The sequence below is a fragment of the Miniopterus schreibersii genome (genome assembly GCF_964146895.1).
Source record: "Miniopterus schreibersii genome assembly, chromosome: 2".
Lineage (NCBI taxonomy): Eukaryota > Metazoa > Chordata > Mammalia > Chiroptera > Miniopteridae > Miniopterus > Miniopterus schreibersii.
In genome coordinates, this window is record NC_138102.1 from 184,026,497 (window position 1) to 184,047,987 (window position 21,491).

The 21,491-nt window shown below is 44.9% G+C and overlaps 1 protein-coding gene across 18 annotated transcripts in view; it reads right to left on the bottom strand.

The window, feature by feature from the left end:
• PACSIN2 (protein kinase C and casein kinase substrate in neurons 2) overlaps positions 1–21,491 on the bottom strand; it is a 114,635-nt gene that overhangs the window by 90,819 nt on the left and 2,325 nt on the right. For 2 of the 18 annotated variants that reach the window (XM_081127339.1, XM_081127345.1), the window contains exon 2: positions 11,297–11,383. The exons of 15 other annotated variants lie outside the window; for them this stretch is intronic. The gene's annotated coding sequence lies outside the window, so the exon portion shown is untranslated. Of the gene's footprint in view, positions 1–11,296; positions 11,384–21,491 lie in introns of those variants that run through there. One more of the 18 variants, XM_081127324.1, reaches the window with a different exon arrangement.

Genomic DNA, 21,491 nt, shown 5'->3' on the forward strand with positions numbered 1-21,491 from the left:
TCTGGGAAGAAGGAGCAGAGTAAACTAGAAGAAATGGAAATTAAATTTCTCTTCACCTGTGCCAAAAGGCTGTAAAGCTTCAGCCTATTTCACTGTCACGAGAGTAACTTAACCTGGGGTGGGCTGAGCACCTCCCCATTACAGACACAGGTCTCTTCCCCTTGGCACATCAACAATACCACCAACTTAATGACGAAGAGCTTGTAAAACCAAGCAGTGGTGACTACTTCAAAAGAGGTAACTGCTTGCCCAAAAAAAAAGAAAGGGAGGTGGCTGAAAAACAAAAGTGGGGCTGATGCTTCATTATTATTCTAAATTAAACCCTAGAGGTGGACATATGTTGGTTTGTTTGTCCTGTTTGGTGACAAAAGGTCAGAAAGCGGCTTCTTGCTATAAAAAATGAGACCAGCCCAGCTGGGATAGCTCAGCAGTTGAGCATCGACCTAGGATCCAGGAAATCGCGATTCAATTCCCTGTCAGGGCACATGCCCAGCTTGCGGATTCGATTCCTAGTGGGGGGCGTGCAGGAGGCAGCCAATCAATGACTCTCTCATCATTGATGTTTCTACCTCTCTCTCCCTCTCCCTTCCTCTCTCTGAAATCAATATATATATATTTTTAAATGAGACCAGGAAGTGTGTGAAGATGCCAGGACCAGAGATAGGCCCTCTCCTTTCAGCTGCACAACACTCAGGATGGGGTGCTCACCTCCAGGTGCCAGCTGGCTGCCCAGCCTGCTGCTGATGGGCTCCACACTCCCCACTCTAGGGCCAGTGGATGGGAGCACTAGGAGGCCCCATGGTGGTCCCAGCCTCCAGGTCTCCTGGCTTCACTTCCCTCCATGTCTAGACCCAGTTCTAGGGCTCAGCAGGGTTACCCTTTACTAGTAGTCACTCCAACCCGCCACACCATCCATCAGCCATCAGCCAACCCCTAGAAGGGCCTTCCTGGTAAAGAGAACATGAGCATGTGCACATGCATACACCCTGCCACCTAGCTTCGGCTGGCTTTTACCTGTGTCTGCTTCTCTGCTTCTGCATTGTATTCTAGAGGAAGGGGTCAAATTTGAAAAGGACCTTGAAATGTGAAAAGGACCCCCTCACCCAGAAATTAATCAGCAAACCCACATCTCTACAGCCCACATCACCCCAGGCTCCACAGCCCTATCGCCACTTGATGGGATCCCACCCACACCCGCCCCTACTGTGCCCTCCCTTCACTGACTATAGGACTGAAGTCCATTATGGGTTCATATAGAGCCCCTGGCCATCTGTTTTCACCCCCCACATTACCAATGCAAAGGACACATCAAGGTCACCTTGAATGAGCCTTGCAGTCTGGCCCAAAGCAATGTCCAGAGTCAGAAAGCTCAAGCTTTAATTGCCACATCAACAATTCTCCTGCTCTGTAGTCTTGATCAAGCAACCCCAAGTTGATTTCCCTTTTTCCAGAATTAATACAGAAAAAGCAAGCATTAGACAAGGGAGAAACATGAAAAGGAAGAGCAGGAGCTACACTGGGAGACTTGAAAGAAGGAAATGATAGCTAGCCTGGACCACATCCTACCCACACAGGCACAGGCGGCTTATTGTCCCTTCACCTCTCTGTACCGGGCATGCCTCCACAGTCACCTCTGGAAATGAGACACTGCCCAGACCTTACCCAGCAGAAAGTCCTTAACAGCCCAGAGTAGAGTGGCAGACCACATGAAATCCCAGCAGGCATCTCTCAACCCCTTTGTCACTAGCTGCCCAGGGACAGCACCTTTGCCGTCAAGAGGCTTAGGACACACGTGAAACAGAGAAAAGGCCAGACTATGTTAAGCTGGTAAGAACAGTAAACAATCATGAAACAGAAGAGATCTGTGTGCCCAGAACCATAATTCCCAGACACTTGGATTTCACTAACTAAAAATTGCCCCGAAAATCGGGGAACTTTTCAACAAATAGTGCTGAAGCAATTGGATACACATAGAAAAAAAATAAACTTCAATCCACACCTTACACCACACATAAAAAATACCTCAAAATAGATCAGAGACCTCAACATAAAACATAAAACTATAAAACTTCTTTGAGAAAACATTTGTGACCTTGGATTAAGCAAAGATTTTAGCTATGACACCAACCAAAAAACCACAGAACCCACTGACCAGCAAATTTTTAAACTTCAAAGAGCAGTGTTAAGAAAACAAAAAGAAAACCTATATACTGGAAGAAAACTTGCAAATCACATATTTGATAAAGGACTTACATCCAGAATATAGAAATCTCAAAACTAAATACAGACAGTCCCCAACATACAATTTTTCAACTTCACAATGGTGTGAAGGCAACACACATATAGTAGAAATCATACTTTGAATTTTGAAATTTGCTCTTTTCTGGGGCTAGTGACACTCTCTAGTGATGCTGGGCAGTGACGCAGCTTCCAGTCAGCCACATATTCACACACTTTACTGTGTTAGAGGATTTTGCCCAACCGTAGGCTAATTTGAGTGTCCTGAGCATGGTTAAGGTGGGCTGGGCTAAGCTGTGATGTTCAGTAGATTAGGTGTATTAAATGCATTTTCAACTTGGGATATTTTCAATTTATTACGGGTTTACTGGACATAACCCCATTGAAAGTCAAGGAGCATCTACAATAAAATAAACCACCCAGTGGGCAAATGACTTGAACAGAGAGTTCATCAAGAAAGATATACAGACAACAAATAAGTGCATGAAAGAATGCTCAACATCATTAGTCATGAGGGAAATGCAAATTAAAACCACAATGAAACACCACTACAGACCTACCAGAATGGCAAAAATGAAAAAGACTAACTATACCAAATATTGGTGAGGACCTAGGGAACTGGAACTCTCATACACTGCTGGTGGGGATGCAATATGGTACAGCACTTTAGTTCATCTAACAAAACCATATCATCCAGCCCTTCTACTCTAGTATCTACCCAAGAGAAATGAAAGCATATATGTGTACAAAGACTTGAACACAAATGTTCATAACAGCTTTATTTGTAACACCCCCAAACTACAAACAGCCCAATGTGTATCAACAGGTGAATGGATAAACACATACTGTGTGTGTATGTGCATGTGTCATATCCATAAACTGGATTAAAAAGAATGAAATATTGATGTATGCTACAACATGGATGAATCTAAAAATAATACTGCTGAGTCCTACCTGGTTTGACTAGTGATTAGAACATCAGCCCTTGGATTGAAGGGTCCCGAGTTCAATTCCAGCCAAGGGCATGTACCTCGGTTACTGGCTCAATCCCCTGGTCGGAGTGCATGCGGGAGGCAACCATCAAATGTGTCTCTCTCACAATCATGTTTCTCCCCGCCCCTCTGAAAAAGCAATGGAAAAAATATCCTCCAGTGAGGATAAATAAATAAAATAAATACTGCTGAATGAAAAACAGTATATACTGTATGATCCAAATTATGTAAAACTCTATAAAACACAAATCTACAGGGACAGAAAGCAGACTAGCTGTTGCCTGGAGTGAGGAGGGGCAGGCAGAAATGACTATTAAAGTCTCTCAGTAGGAGGAAACAAGATGGCGGCGTAGGTAACAGCTGCACCCGCCGCCTCCTGCTACCACATCAAAATTACAAAATACAGAACCACCGTCACTCAGAGCCTCCTGAAATCTGGCAAACAGAAGCCCTGCAACCAGGGAACTGAAGAAGCATCGAGAGCAGTAGGAGGGGCGGACACTCGGGCTGGTGGGGGCTGAATCTCAGAGACGCCGCTGGGGGCCACACCTGGTGCCGAGGTTGAAAGCCGGGAGGGAATCTCGGCAGTGGGGGTTTCCCGGAGGAGCGAGGGGTCCCAGCCCCACAGCAGGCCCCCAGACCAGGCCTCCAGGGCCGGGAAGAGATGTCCCCACAACTCCAGGCTGTGAAACCAGCGGGAACTGTGGCTGAGGGTCGTGGAAGCTGCGGGAGCCCCAGCAGCTCCTCTCAAAGGGCCCGAGCACGGACTCACTCAGACTCGCTCCCTCTGAGCCCAGCCCCGGGCAGCAGCTTGAAAGCGACCGGGGACACTTGGGGAGAAACTAACCTGCCTGAAATCGGGGCGAGAGCTGGAGGGGTGACTTCCTCCCAGGCAGAAGAGCTGGCAGAGGCCACTGCTCCTTTGGCGAGTCCTCCCGGAACACTGCCGGCAGGCAGGCGCCATATTTGAGTCGCCAGCACCTGAATCACACCTTTGGCCCTGCCCTTGTGATTCCTGAAGGCCCCGCCCCTCCCTACCTGCAAGCTCATCCAGGCCATTTCCAGTGGCTTTTCTGTGCAAGTGGCCTCTCGAGCCTCATGCTTAGGACTTCCCTAAAATCTCTCCAACAAGCAGCAGTGTGTCCCATATGGCTTCATAAGTGGCCCCAAGCCTGGCACTAGTGGCCGCTTGCATTGGTTCATGGCTTGGCCTCTCCTGGACACCTCCAAGCCCAGCACAAGTAGCAGCCAACTACGGTTTGCTGTGTAGCTCATGTTGGGTGGCCCTGGGCAAGGCACTGGCACAGGCTGACTTTGCACCTCCCAGGAGGCCCCAGAGACAGTGCACCTGGTGGTCAGACTCCACCACGCTGGATTACAACCCTACCACATCCACAAGTGACACACTCAAGGGGCGCACTTGGCGAACACCAAAGCTCCACTGAAGTAAATCCTGATCCATAGGGGTGTCTCCAGCACAGCAGCTCTCTGGCTGTAGTTGCAGCTGGTCCTCACAGCTGATTGGCCTGGGGGTCAATTCCTGCCAGTGATGCCAACAGCAACCAAGGCTCAACTGCAACAGGACAGTGCACACAGCCCACACCGGGGAGCACCTAGAAGGCCCAGCTCAGGTGACTGGGGAGGCTGAGCCACTGGACCCTACAGGACACCTACTACACAAAGCCACCCTACAAATTCCAGGAGACATAGCAGCTCTACCTAATCCATAGAAACAAACACCAGGGAGCAGCCAAAATGTGGAGGCAAAGAAACATGTCATAAAGGAAAGAACAGAAGAAATCTCTAGAAGAGGAACTAAATGAAATAGATCCAAGCAAGCTAACAGATACAGAGTTCAGAATTTTGTGTATAAGGATGTTTAAGCAGACTGTTAGGGAAAAAACTGAGAAAATCAATAACATAATAAAGTACCAATTTGAAATGAAGGCTTCAGAAACTGAAATGAAGATAATTTACATGGAATCAACGTAGAGTAGAGGACGCTGAGAATCAAATCAGCAATTTGGAACATGAGGAAACAAAAAACACCCAACCAGAAGAGCAAAAAGAAAAAAGAATCCAGAAATATGAAAATAGTATAAGGAGCCTCTGGGACAACTTCAAGAGGCCCAACATTCGTATTATTGCGGTGCCAGAAAGGGAAGAAAGAGACCAAGGAATTGAAAACCTACTTGAAAAAATAATGACAGAAAACTTCCCCTACCTGGGGAAAGAAACTGACTTACAAGTCCAGGAAGCACAGAGGGTCCCAAACAAGAGGAACCCAAAGAGGCCCACAGCAAGACACATCATAATTAAAATGCCAAAGGTTAAAGACAAAGATAGAATCTTAAAAGCAGCGAGAGAAAAGCAGTTAGTTACCTACAAGGGAGCACCCATATGACTGTCAGCCGATTTCTCAACAGAGACTTTGCAGACCAGAAGGGAGTCGCAAGAAATATTCAAAGTGATGAAAAACATGGAACTACAACCAAGATTGCTCTGCCCTGCAAAGCTATCATTTAGAATTGAAGGTCAAATAAAGAACTTCACAGATAAGAAAAAGCTAAAGGAGTTCATCACCACCAGACCAGGACTACAGGAAATGTTGAAGGGTCCTCTTTAAGAAGAAGCTAATGAACAAAAGAATCTGACGAACTAAATAGATCCAGAGACATTGATGCATGCAACAGACAATCATATTTCAGAGGGAAGAGGGAAGGGGGGTGGAGGGTGGGAAGAGATTAACCAAAGAAGTTATATGCATATATGCATAACCCATGGACACAGTTAATAACGGGGTGAAGGCCTGGGAAGGGGGTGGGAGCGAAATGGAGGGGATCAATTGGGGGGGGGGAATGGAATACCTGTAATACTCTCAACAATAAAGATAAATAAATAAAAATAATAAATAAATAAATAAAGTCTCTCAGTAAAACTTTTGGGCATAATGGGTATGTTCATTATCTTGATTGTAGTGATGGTTTAACAGGCGTATTCATATAACCAAATTATACATTTAAATATGTGCAACTGTCTGTTAATTATACTCAATAAAGTTTAAATTTTGGTGGAGAAGTCTTTATGATCACTAACTATTTATTTTGTCAAGTAAGAATTCTTTAAAAACTACCAGCTCTTGCCCTGGCCTGGTGGCTCCATTGGTTGGAGCATCATCCTGGGCATCCTGGGCGCAAAGAAGGGAATAGGGCGGGTTCAATCCCCAGTTAGGGGAGGGAGGAGGTGGGGGGGGTCCTCTCTCTCCCTTCCTCTCTCTCTGACAGTCAATGAAGGGGCATGTCCTCAGATGAGGATTAGAAGGGGGAGGAAACAAAAAACTACCAGCTCTTATACCAACACTAAAAAAAAAAGACACTAGCCCGGCCGGGTGTGGCTCAGCGGTTGAGCGTCAACCTAGGATCCAGGCAATCAGGGTTCGATTCCCGGTCAGGGCACATGCCCGGGTTGCGGGCTCGATCAACGACTCTCTCATCATTGATGTTTCTGTCTCTCTCTCTCTCTCTCTCCCTTTCCTTTCCTTTCTCTGAAATCAATAAAGATATATTTTTAAAAAAAAAAAAAGACTTTAAAACTAAAACATACAGAGCTCACCATTTTATATTAAAAGAGAGCTCTTCCCAAGAAAAGGTAGTTTCTAACCTTAACACATAAAGATCACATTGTACTTATTTTTCTCACATTGGTGAGGACACCATTTCAGACCAGCTTTTGTGACCCCCTGGGCTGCGGACACCACCGAAGGCTCCACAGTCCTCAGGCAGCTGCCCTGCTTTCTCCAACTTGGCGCTCATCCTGAGGGGTGGCACCCGGACGGTCATGTGTACTGTGGGACGCTGTGACTGGGGAAGTGACCTGAGACCCAGTGCCCTCCCTGCCTCAAGGACAGAAGTCACACAAAAAATGTACCCAGAACACTGCTTTGCTGTTGAAGAAGTGACCTGACTAGTTTCTCTAAGAGCTGTTCACCTCGGAGCCAGGGTATCTGTGCTTTGCTACAAGGAAAAGTTTCATGTGTCGATGTTAAAACTGTTCATGAAGCTAAAGCAGAAATAAAATATGAGCTCTAAAAAGCCCATGATGTAGACTGAAATCCTGATATGGTGCCAGATGCTAACAAAGTCCAAGACCTCAAGCAGCCAAGCCCTAGACGAGACTCTAGGGGGAAGGCTCAGTGCAAGTGGTCCTCCTTCCAAGCAGCTGGGTTAGTGGTGAGAACAGCTGAGCAGGGGATAGGCCTGCTCTGGAACCCACCTCCCCCAGCCCCAGCAGTCAGAGAGGGAAGGACATCTCCATGCTCTAAAGGGTATCATGAGCAGCAGGGAGGGCATGAGACAAGCACACTCAATAAATAAGCACTGATTTTGTTATTTCAAGAAACCAAATACATAATGACTCCAAAGCTGTGCCCTGCACCCCACATGCACTCATGGGGACACCCCAGACTGCATACCCAAGCTCCATCTACACACACACCCTGCACACAGCCCACCATTTGGCCACCTCTCAGCCTGAGGCGTGTGCACACAGTGGCACAGCCCAACCCAAGGTGGACCACAGGGAAGAGGCTCACACAGGTCTTGTAAGTGGCCTAGGGGTTACTGGGACAAGGAATGCCAGGGTCTCTGTCCCTGCACAGGGTCTAGAGGTGGAAGCACAGGTTTCAGGTGGGCACAACTCTTGGCCTCTCAGATTCCTCATCCCATGGGGAGAGTCCCATTAGAAGAGGGCCCAGGAAAGGAGTCCCATGTGGCACATCCAGCCCTTGTGCCACAGCCCCACAGCCAGGGAAAGAAGCCACTGCAGCTTCCCACCAACCCCACTCAGAAATCATATAGGGTCTTTGTTTAAAAACTCTCTCTTGTCAGCCACCCCTTCCTCCCATTCCCAATCTCTATCTTATTAAACTTCAAACCTGGACTCTCCCAACCCTGCCTGGCCCCTTCAGACTGGAAACTGCATTTAGAATGCCTCCCTGACCCTGTCTCAGGACCTGACTTCCAACAATCTTCTCTTGGGAAAAAGAGCTTCTCTCTCAACAAAAGAGCTTTCCCCTCCCAGCCTTGGGGCTTCTCCAGTCCCCAAGCCCAGAAAGAAGACTGGGCACTGCAACGTTTAATTAACACTGAGCCTAACAGTCCAGACATTTGTCCACGAGGAAAGCTGGATGTAGAGAAACATAACCCTGGCATTTAGTCATGTTTCAAAGTAACTCCAAAAGTGCAGTTTGTGTTTTACACGAAGCTGTGGCAAGTCTTAGAATTCTGGAAGCAGACCTATCAAATTATTAAATGTAAAATAAATATTGAAGGAACAAGCAGCTGTGGATGCCAGGAGGATGGCAGCTTGCAAACTTCCAGTCAGAAGAACGATTCTGTTATGTCAGGGGCTGAGTCAAGATCACAAATGCTGTTTCATTCCACCCTGGACAGAGGATACAAAGTTTTTTAAAGCAACTTTTCAGGAAGTTACTCTGTCCACTGGGCAGTGCCTGAAAAGTTAAAACAAGAAAACAACTGTCTGGTGTGGAAAAACCAGTGTGCATATAATTCTCCTCAGCCAAGTACTAAATAATGTGCATTTCAAATGTCTTTCACGAGGCAATTATTTGGAACTGAGGATGGGACCATGCAATCCTGCTAACAGTGAAAGCATATATTGTCTATAATGTCTACCACAGGGAGGCTTGAAAGCATTTTCACTCAGGTTTCCACCCTTGACAAGACAATTTGGTGTGACTGTCATGTAAAGATTAAATTTCTGACTGCTAAAGAACCAATCCAAGGACAGAGATGGCCCAGAACAAAATGGTCAAATTAATTTTTGCTGCCATTTCTGATAACGTACTCAGGCCTGGCTTGCTGAATTCAACACCAAGTGGCACACTGACCCAAAATGCACACCACACTTCCTAGCTATGAGGCCTGTCACTGAAACTCTCTATGCCCAGCTTTCTACCTGAAAACAATGTTGTCATATGGATAAGTGTAGTCATGCATGGAAAAGTAGGGCACCTGGCACAAAATAAACCTCAGTAAATATTAAATTTTAAAAAGTCATTATAATGATGGTGAAGTAAAAAACCAGTTCAAGAAGGTAAAAGCTGGGAGGGAACTGGGAGGCTGGCCTAGCCACAAGCAGGTGGATGAGGCCTGACCACTCCAGCCCACCGAGGTGGCCTTCTCTGCACCCTGGGACGGGGTTGTCTAACCATGCTCTGTCGACCACCTCCCTCCCCCACTAGGTCTTGGTCTACTGTGTTCCTGCTATAACCCCACTGCCTATAACCATGCACTTGACATTCAAATATTTGTTGAATAAATGAATGAGGATTTATGAACCTGTCAGAATTGCATGCAAAAATGTTTGTGTCCATTATGGGGGAAAGAAGCTATTTTCGTGAAATTCTGAAGGAGATCTGAGACCCAAATACAGGTCAAGAAACATTGCTGGATTCCACCCATGTGTCTCAGAACACCAATGACCAAGGTTAGGTGAGTAGGGCAGAAAAATTACAAAACCAAATCTAACCAAGAGGACAGCTTTCCTAGAAAAAAGAGGCTTCTTGGGCTGGCCTCCATGGAATCACCAACTTAGCCACGGGAAAGCCCAGCCTTTAGGTCTGTGGTTAGGATTCAGGGATGTACTTTGCAACACGAGCCCCAGGTTAAGGAGGGAGCAGGATTGCTGAACTAAAACAAAACAAAATCACTGTGCGCCATGAAGGCCCCTAGGGAAGACAGGTGAGCCAGAATCATGCTTCCAGAGAATCAAAGGATCAGCAGAATTCCTTCGAGGCCCCTAGGATGTAATCACCTTCATTGCTCCCACAGGGACTTCAGACACTCCTGCTTTTTGAACCTGGTATAGACTTGTGAACTCCCAACCTTGCTTGCAGCTCACAACTCAGCCCAGCTACACTGAGGATTCCATCTCTCCAACACACCCTGATCCATGAGGTATGCAGATGTCAGACAGCAGGACATACACCAACACACTGGACAGGGTTAAAAGGGCAACAATAAACCTCTACTGAACTCTCCCCACAAAAAAGGATGCTTTTTGAAGATCAACGAGGTCCCTAGTTCCCAAGAGGACAGTACTTTCAGCATTCAATGACTGAGGAAATCAAGATGATAAAAAGCTAGCTATCCAAGTTTTAAAATGAATTGGTATTTTATTAATCATAATCACAGCATCATTTATATACTGTAATATATAATAAATGGTGTGCATGTGTGTGTACAGGGGCAGTAAAAAAAATCCATCTACAAACTATGCCTGATGGGCACAGCCCTGAGTGAGCAGTCCCTTTGCAATCACATTCTAGCACTCTGGAGAGCCAGGGTCCCCGTGGAGGACCACAAGTGCACTGAATGGAGAACCTGAAGGCAGATCTGGGTCTGAAGAGTTAAGTTTCTGTGAGCCTGTTTCCTCAACTGTAAAGTGGAAATCAAAGAGGCACGTGGCAGGATGGTTAGGGGCTCAGAGGCACACCCATGGTAGCACTAAATAAGGCTCTCTAGGTGTACTACTGTCCCAAGTGTGGGACACAGCCATTCGACCAGTCCTCACAACAATCCTATCCTTCTCCCCATTTTACAGGCACAGTAACCGAGGTGCAGAGAGATGCACTATATTGCCCAGGGCTGGGTGGGACTCAAGCCCAGGCGATCTGCCTGCAGAGCTCCTTACATAATAATGGCTGGCTGCTTACCCCTGCGGCACAGGGCACTGGGCTGGCCCACGACCAGAACCTGGAACCCAAACACAGCAGAGGCTTGTCCCTGTCCCACTGCTCCAGGGAGGGCCCTCCTACAGGTGAAAGCAACCTGCGTCCCAGTCAGGGCCCTAAGAGCCAGCCCCCTCAACAAATCAAGAGACTAGGGAGTGGGCTTTACAGTCTTCCACGAATGGGGCTCTATCTCTCCAGTCACACTGCTAACATTAAGTTTTTGAAAGGCACGAATTTCAAGGTTTTTTCCCCTGTCTCTTTACTTCTTAGCAAGAAAGCATGTTATTTTCAACTATTTCCAAATTTCGTGAACCTGCAAGTTTCTGGTAGAATTGGTAGACCAAAAAGCACAGATCCAAAACAGCAATTCTGGAGATGAGCACCAACTTCAGACCCACTCCTGCAAGAGCAAAAAGGAAATAAATAAATCCAAAAAGAAATAAAGGCAGCATTAAAGATAAAATAACAGAAGATTAGTCCAGAATTTACTCTATCAACTACTTCATTCAGTTTTCATGAAAGGAGACATACTGTAGCACTCCAATGACCCAATCGTATTCATTTTTCCATGACTTAGGAGTAGAAAGGGCAAAGGGAAGCTAAGAGCCTGTGCCTCTGGGGTTTGGTAGTTACCACCCAGCCTGGTTGAGAAGCCTTAAGGATGACTTGGGGCCTCTGTCCAGCCCCTGCCAGAGTTTTCACCACACACACAACCAATAGCTCTGCCAGTTGCCTAAGCAACAGCCAACCTCGGCATGTTTAGGCATCTGTGGAAACCAGGGCAAAGTACAACTTCCATACTTATGACAAAAACACAGACTGTCAAGCACACAGCAAAGCATTACTCTAAAATTTGGATTTATTGACAGAATAAACAGGGCCAGAGAGGGGAAGCAGGAAGCTGGCAACACCCAGCCGAGCCAATACAGTTAGGCTAGCCCTACGGTGCTGGCACCAAAAACCCACTTGTGCCTGGGAAACAAAACTTTTATTATGCTTCTGTGTTGCTTGTGATTATTTCCTCTTATTTATACCTTACTATGTAATAACGTCTTTTGTTTTGTTGTGAACGTCAGTTTTTCTTAGCTAGGATAAGAGGAACCAAGAAAAGAGAGTTTTGTTATGGTGAGGCCAGAGAACTAAAGGGGAAGCAGCCCCCACGGGAAGCGAGGGAGGGGGGCTTGATGGAGAAACAGATAGAATCCAAGGGTGAGAGCTGAGGTCCAGCCACTCCTCCCCACCTGCAGCCCCTCCTTGTCCCTGCTAAGCACGGTTTTTTTTGCAGATCCTGGAAAATAAGCCACCAGGAAAACAGGACTCCACTCAGTCTGAAGGTGAATACCTAAGGGACAGTAGAAGGTGAAAAAGCCGGCCCATGGTGAAGGAACACAGTGAAGGACACAGTGACTTCAGAACAGAAAAACACAAGAGCAAACACCACTATAAACCTCCCAATAAATTCTCTGAGATATTTGAACAGAGGTAAGAACATCCGTGAGAGCAGCATCTACAAAGTAGTCAGGCAAAACCAGAAGATTGCCAAGACACCCCCAGGCCATCCCAACTGATGAATGATACAGGAGAAACAACCTTGCATAGTCTTTCCTAACATGTAGAATAAAGTGAAGGAAACAAGAACAGGTCCTGAGAGATACTGGGGTTCAGAGTACATAGCGACTGAGCTGATGGCATGCAGCCACAAACATTTACAACCCTGGGAATGAAGAACCTTAGCTCAGGTGATTAAAAAATAAAATAGGCCCTGGCTGGCGCTGACTAGAGTGTCGGCCTGCACACCGGAGGGTCACAGGTCCGGTTCCCAGTAAAGGGCACACACCTGGCTGCAGGGCCAATCCCCGCTCCCCATCAGGCGCATGGGAGGCAACCAATCAATGTGTCTCTCTCGCATCAATGTTTCTATCCCCCCCCCCTCCACTCTCCCCAAAATCAATGGAAAAAATGTCCTCGCTCCTCGGATGAGGATTAGAAAGGAGATAATAATGGTAATAAAGTAGGAAGACTTTTCCGAAGACTGTCTCACTCACAAAAGTAAGCACCCAGTTCAAGTAAATGATATCCAGATACCTAGGAAGAAAATGTGACCCACTTAAGAAACCCTCACAAGTTTCTTATCTTATAGATACTTGGCAATTCGAAAGGCCAAAATATCTTAAAGAGGAAGAAGTTCTCAGCATTTTCATCCATAAGTAACCAGAAAAATAAACCCACAAACAACAGAGGTTTTCAAAATCCTCTAAGATATGCAGATCCTTTAAACCAGCACTTCTGTTCCTGGGACTTCATCCCCAAAATTTCCAGGAACTAATTACACAAATGAAATTATAAATGAAATTATAAACTGCAAATTCATCTATAACAAAAAAAAGTGGAAATAACCTAAAATGTCCAGCATTAGGGGAATGTATTAATCTCATGACATCAACAGGATTATGCAACCATTAAATCTTTTTACACACAATGGCAAAACATGAAAAATATTTAAGCAAATCTGAATGACACAGTCATAACAATGAGAGAGCTTCAAAGCCTCTCCCCACTTCTCGACCTGGATGACCTTGGACTAAGCACAGGATCTCACTGCCTGCAGCATCCTCATGTTCAAACTGGTAACCTTGGAGGTGGACAGAGCAATGCACCTGTCTTGCCTCTTTTGAAGCCTGGAACAAAGTAGGCAGTTAGTAGGTGCCAGCTATTGCCTCCAAGATACATGATTAAACTGCTGTGTGGAAGGTAAAATACAAAGAGAGTTCTTTACTCAGAAAACTCTATTTTCTTTTTTTAAAATATGTCTTTATTGATTTCAGAGAGAGGAAGGGAAAGGGAGAGAGAAAGAAACATCAATGATGAGTGTCATTGATCAGCTGCCTCCTGCACTCCCCTCACTGGGGATCGAGCCTGCAACCTGGGCATGTGCCCTGACTCGGAATCAAACTGCGATCTCCTGGATCCTAGGTCGATGCTCAACCACTGAGCCACGCCAGCCAGGCAGAAAACTCTATTTTCTATGTTGGACCTTCAATATTTAAAAGACCTAAAAGACAAGGGGGAGGGGTAGCCCTCTGATACAAAAGTTATGATTATCACAAGCACAAAAACAAACATCAGCTCTAATTTACCTGCACAAATGATCTTCATTTGATATCATGATGGCAGCAAAATGTGATCTTTCACAATTTTACAAAGTGTAGTGCAAAATCAATGCTCTACAGAAATGCAATTTCCACTCCCTCAAGTAACTGATTTTAAGTAGTATATGACACCTTTCCAAAGGTAGCCAGTGGTAGGTAAGGCAACAATACTCCTGAGCCAGCTCTGAATCCCGAGGTATGCTGCTTGCCCTCATCAGTTGGGAGCTGGACAGTGGCAGAGGGTGGGCAGGTAAACAGGTGGACAAGCAGAGACTACCTCAACCCACGTCCAGCTGCTAGGCTGTTTAGAAGCCTCTCCCTTTCCTCCCTTTATCTCCCAACTGTGTAAATTATTGCAAATGTCCAGATTATCTTAAGTGAGTTAGTTGCAGGCATAGATCTTATCTTAATCAAAACAAAAGACCACAGAATTTGTCTTGTTTCTGTTTCTGGGAGGTAGGGAAGAAGATTAACTTTTAAAGATTATTTCCATATTTGCAGGTGACTCAGAATTCACTTATTCAAGGCAGCAAGATAAGGGAAAGAGCCGAGGCTCTAACGGTGATCCAGTGAAGGTCGGTGATCCAGTGAAGGTCATGTCATCTCTCAGAGCTTCGGTTTACTCGTATGAAAAGTGGATTAACGATACCTTGTGCAAGAACTGAATGAACAGGGATGTAAAGCTTCTTGTATGGTCCCTCAGAAACCTCTGAACCTGGAAGCCTGTCTCAGATGGTGATGCCCCCCCCCCCCGATCTGCCCCTCCCTTGCCTCCCCTCTTACTGGCACCTACTCAGACTCAGCTGATACACCTTTGCGGGTGCAGAGGTCAAAATGACTTCCTTAATTAAAGTATTGTCATATCCATGCTAAAGGGCACGCTGGCAGGCCAGCTCCGTCCCCCAGCAATCAGTCAGCTACCAAACCCACTAACAGCAGGCGTGGAGGTCTGTGAGGGGAGCAGAGCCTGCTCTGTGGTTTTCTCTGAAGGCCACAACTCACAGACTTGGCACGCTCAGTTGGCGACAATGTAATTGGGTACAATGCAACAAAATGTAGTTTAAAACATGAAAATGTTCACAAACTATGGTTTGGGCATCACTTTATAATAATGAAATTTCATTCAGTGGAATAGGAAACTTCGAACACTAGCTAGCCACAGTTTATTCTCTATGTTGAAGACCACCTGCAGGCTCCAGCAGAGGCCCCATAACTAGGCTCCCTGGGAGCTCTGGACTTGGGGTGAGGCCTGTGTGGGGTCTTGGCCCACTGACTTCAGGCAAAACCACCAACCCTCCAGTTCTCCCTTTTCTCCTCTGAACAATGAAGGGGGAGTAAACCAACCAGGCTGCTCTGAAAACAAAATGAGGGCTATGGAAAGTTCTTGGTAAACTACAAATGCCTACACAACCAAGCTGTTTATATATTTTTTTTTCTTTAATTATAAAGTCAAGTTATTATTTAAATATTCATTCTAAAAGTAAAAAGGCAAAAAAATAAATAAAAGTAAAAGGGCAATGGTAGTTTGGAAAACAAGAAACTTAACATACTTCTTCAATCTTAACTTATTGCTGTATATTACTTACAATTTTCTTTTTCAAGTATTTATATTTTTCATCACCTGAGTATGAGTTATCATCACCATCACACACACTCCCTTCCAATTCTGAGAGTCACTAAGTCTAGTCACAGCAACATCCTGTCATCCATCACAGGGTCAGGCCTCCTATAACCTATAACATTCAGCTCAGGCACAGAATCACCAACCCAGAGGGAGCGAGGCCTTTGTGTGCAGAGCTGCCCTCAAAACCCAGAGGACATAACCACCCTCAGGCCTTCACCCCAACCAAGAGGAAAGAGGCCTGGAGATGTAAGGAGAGAGGAAGCAGGCCTTGTAAGTGCTAGGATGGGAGGGTACTCCACACAGGGCTACAGGCCTCACCCACAACCACAGCCCTGACAGCATCCCTATAACCCTCAGTGACCAAGGAAAGGTCCAAATATACTAAATATGCCCCAGCTGGGAAAAAAAAAAAATAACACGTTTTTAGAATTTTCAACAGAACTGGTTAACATAACATCAATTTGGGAGCTCTAAAAATAGTATATTTCACTTCATTATCAAACTCACTTAACTAGACAGTGTACTTTGGGCAATAGCAAATTACACTGAGCCAGCATCATGGACCAGGCACAGATGCTGGGCTCTTGAGGCCATCACCTCACATTGCCCTCCTCAGTCGTATGAGGAGGGAACCGTTTCAGCATCCATTTTGGGGGATGTTGAAGCATCTGGTCAAGGAAGGCCACAGTTACCTAGTGGTAGAGCAAAACTCAAACCCAAGGCTGTGTGACTCTACGAGCATGTTACCTGTATCTTATTGCAATATTACCTTTTTTCTAAAGGAATTGGAGTAAAAGTTACACACTGACTGCATGGATCTGTAAGCATAACCCACACGGAAAGAGAAGCAGAATCCAGGCAGCCACTACATTACTATCCAAAAATGTAAATGCAGGCAAAGAAAATGAGTCAAGACTGAGGCCAAATCCACTCTGGAAGCCTTGTGTCAGAGTTTAGCCACTGCTTCCTAGGAACATCAATGGCAATCCTCAAGTCTCTGGGGACACAGGTGACCTTTGTAAAAACAAGCCATCCTCCCCCATCTGCATCCCTGATTTCACAAGTGATGGCAGCTTGCTTCTGCACAGAGCTTCAAGCTGTGTGTCCACTACCCCAAAACAGCTCCCCACTGAATTTCATCCTCCAAGAGGCCCAAGTCCAAGGTTGATGTGCCAGGCAGATCACACAACCTGAACCTGCCCTCCAGCCTTCCTTCCCTCTATCTGCAGCGGTTCCCCTCACACTTGAATCCTTACAGCTCTGGGCCTCTGCCTGGTCTCACCTTCCCATCATCACCACCTGGAAAGCACCTGTGGACTAGCAAAACCACTCCACAGTCACCCCCCTTAGAGTCACCTCTCTGCAGTGTCCTGAGGGCAGTCAGACCTGCCCTTTCTCTTTGTTCCCCTCTACTTTGCACACACTCCTATTTGTTACTATCCCAATGAAATGTGAGTGCTTCTAGGCCCACATCCTGACTGAGCTGCCTCCACAGAGTGCAATAGTCACCTTAATCTTAGAATCCCAGAACTGTGGACAGAGCCAGGTACCAGGGGCACAGCAAACTCAGTGCCAGGACAGCCCCTTCGACCTGCCTCACCCACTCCCCTTTAACCACGTACCCTACCTCCGAACACTCTCAGCTCAGAGAGTGAAATTAAAATAAAAAGCACGGCCTGGCCGGGCGTGACTCAGCAGTTGAGCGTAGACCTAGGATCCAGGCCATCAGGGTTCGATTCCTGGTCAGGGCACATGCCCCAGTTGTGGGCTTGATCAATGACTCTCTCATCATTGATGTTTCTATTTCTCTCTCTCCCTCTCCTTTCCTCTCTCTGAAATCAATAAAGATATATTTTTAAAAAATAAAATATAAAATAAAATAAAAAGCACGTACTTCAACAAAGCAGCCTCACTAAAGGCATTCCCGAGCTCACTACTGACAACCCTGCCACTCTATCAATAAATTATAGACTGGAGGCCACTAGAAGAGAAGAGTTGACCTACAGGATGCAAGTTTCCCAGTAAAAGTAAATGCTCATAAATACTAGCAGAGCTAACAAAGGAGGCATTACAGCAGGTATTGTGGTTAAGTGGACGCCATCCCTGCACGGTGGCAGCAGCCTGGAGCTTATACTTCATCACTGGCCTTGGTCTCTGACAGCCTCATTTCCTGACCAGGCTTCCACTCTTGCTGATTTTCTACTGCTTAATGCTAAGAATTCACTGACTGCCTTACACCTCCACCAATTCCTCTCTCTAGTGAGCAAGTCACTTAGGGAAGCTGACATATGACATGAAGGCTTTATTTATATGCAGTGTCAGTGAGGCTATGCATACCTGCCTCATCCTCTCGGGTATCCTAAAGAAACGTACAGTGAAATGAACAAAGACCTTTTTCCATGCCTGGACAGTGAATGATGTCAGCTCATCTCCTTACAGGTATCAGACATCACTGACAGGACAGGAGGACACATACACACACCCAACATCTGAGTGATGCCTACTGTATACCATCTTATCACCTCCAGGTCTGAGTATTCAAAACCTCTTTATGATGTATAACTTTTCATCAATAATAAACCATCTAACATCTGTGGGGCTTTAAGGTTTAGTACTCTTTTGCATGCATGAGCTCTTTATGTAGCTAAGACTCTGTACTGTGAATGAACTTTTTAAAAAAAAATCAGTCCTTAAAATATTCAGAATTGGCCAGAAGGCCACAAGAAGCCACTGTTGGACAGTCATGGTCATTGACACAATCCACACCCAGTTCTCAACCCACCCAGCAGCTCTGAGCCCAGAGAGGGGTCTTCAGGCTGCAAGAATGTCTCTCGTCTATGAGGACATATTTGGATGAAACAAGTCAAATATTTGGAATTTTCTCTTAACATTTATTTCACAAGTTTCTCATGTGCTGAACAATACTGAGAAGTAATCATTACAATGTACTCTTTAATCAATAAGCATTAAACAAGTCTGCTCAAAACACCCAAGTCCTACAAATGTGTCCCTATGGAAAATGTGGCAAGAAAAAAATAATAAAATCAAATTAAGTAACCTTTTGAAGGTCAGGCAGCAAGGTGTTCAGTGATCCAAATTCAGACAAAAAAAACAGGTCTTTCAGCAGATGAACAAATAGTTTCCTTTGCAAGTGACACATTCTGGAATATTTGCACTGCCAAACATAACTCTTAAAGACAACCACTGAGGAACTAAACCTAATGGAAAAAAACCAAGCTGGCAACCAGAAGCCCGGTTCTGATCCCAGGACAGTCCTCTGGCTGTGTGACCCTACCAAAGTGGTGGCCGGGTATGGTACCCCTTTCTTTATAATGAAAAGGAATATCCCTCACCACCCACTCTACTCAGTTATGTTTTAAGGACAAAAAAATGAAAGGTGAAAAGGCTTTGGAATGTATCCTTTATAAATACAAGTCATCGTTATTATTAGCTCAAAGATGACCTGGACAACAGGATTACAGAATATCAGAGGTGAGTAGGAGCTTAGAGATAAGATGATCCAGTTCTTAGTCTGGGTCCAGGCCTCTGAAGCTGTCCCCATGTGTGCTTTCGGGGAAGAAAAAGTTAAAAACCTCTAAGCCCCTTATTTTACAAATGAAAACTGAGACCGAAGAGAATGTGACTTTCCTAGGCCTCAGGGTTAATCAGGGAAAGGCTGGACAGAGCCCGGGGCTCCCAGTTTCCATCCATGCCCCTCCCACTCTTCCATTCCACAGTTCTAGGGAGAAAAAGTCACATAAACTTCATATAGCCATATGTTAAGCCACTGAACAGATGCTTTCTAAAGTTATACTGAAGTTTCTTTTTTTAAAGTTATACTAGATTTATTAGAAGAGTATACTACTCTTCCTTCCAATCAAAATTAATAACCTTATAATAGAAAATGTAGAGAATATAGAGTACCCAAACTCATGTAATAACAAAACAATTACAATAGTTTGATTTATATCTTTCTACTTGTTTTCTTTCTAAGCATTTTAACAATTAAGATCTATGATTTATATAATGTTGAGACATGCTTTTTACCTAATAATAAAGTTTATTTTATTTTTCAATTACAGTTGACATTCAATATTATTTTATATTACTGTGGCAAGGTCACTCAGTTGGTTAGAGCATCATCCTGACAGACCAAGGTTGCAGGTTCCATCCCCAGTCAGGGCACATATAAGAATCAACCGATGATGCATAAGTAAGTGGAAAAACAAATCAGTGTCTCTCTCTCTCTCCCCCCTACCCCTCTCTTTCTCTCTAAAATCAATAAATAAAAATTTTAAAGACTATACTATTTTATATTAGTTTCAGGTTACAGCAAAGTTTCTATTATTTTCCTCCTTTTTATATATATATATTTTTGGGGGTTTTTTAATCCTCACCTGAGGATATTTTTTCCATTGCTTTTCAGAGAGAGTGGGAGGGCAGGGGGAGAGAAAGAGACAGACACATCAATTGGTTGCCTCCCACACGCACCTGGAACAGGGCCTGGGATCGGGCCTGCAACTGAGGTACGTGCCCTTGTCCGAAATCGAATCCAGGACACTGAAATCCGCAAGCTGACACTTTAGTCACTGAGCCAAACTGGCTAGGGCTTTTTTTTTTTTTTTTAAGAGAGAGTGGAAGGGTAGTAGGGAAAGGAGGGAGAGGGGGAGAGAGAGAGAAAGGAACATCGATGTGAGAGAGACACATTGATTGGTTGCCTCCCCACTCATGCACAGGCCAATGCTCTAACCACTTAGCATACCAGCCAGGGCTCTCTTTTTTTTTTTTCCTTCATTATTATCATTTTTCTTCTTAAGGGTTCTTGCTGAGGTCTTTGATAGTTGAGTCTGCATTTTATTAATTTATTTTTTTAAATATGTCTTTATTGATATCAGAGAGAGGGAGGGAGAGGAGAGAGAGTCATTGATTAGCTGCCTCCTGCACACCCCCTGCTGGGGATCTCGCCTGCAGCCTGGGCATGTGCCCTAAAGGGGAATCAAACCTCTACCTCCTGGATCCTAGGTCAATGCTCAACCGCTGAGCCAAGCTGGCTGGGCTATTCATCGCTATATTTTCATTCTGTCTAGTTCAGTGTCTGGAGACAGGAAACATGAATTTTTAATATTGAAAATATTTAAAAATTTTAATTAAGTTTAAATGTTATGTCAAATACTTCTCAATTTTTTAAAATAAAGATTTTATTCTAGGAAACAAAAAAAAGACTACATGGTACTCTCCATTTCATTAAGCAAACAGATAAATGTGCCATCATGGGAATAAATATAAGTCATCACATAACTAAAAAAAGGAGAGATTTTTGTTCTTGTTTTAAATGCTTTTAATCAAAATACCAAAACTTGAGCTCTAGACGGCAGTTGTCCCTCAAATAGTTACCTTTGGAACTGCACATATGCCAAGAATGTTGCACTGCATAGAATACTTTGAGACTACTTCTCTTTAGACTGTCTCCAGTCAGCAGACAGAGCCTAATTATCTGAATACTAAAGAATTCCTTATACTAATACTAAATACTAAAGAAATTCCTACACAGCCACCCCAGGGAACCACCACTGGGACCAATCAACAGTCAGGTTTCAGGCACTGATGATGCTTTCAGGTATGTGAAGGATCATTGCCAGGGCCAGAAAGAAAGGCAGCTACCTGTGGAATGCAAACTGACGTCATAACTAAGGCATTACTGCCTTCAGGTATGCAGCTGCAGTTCCAAACAATCC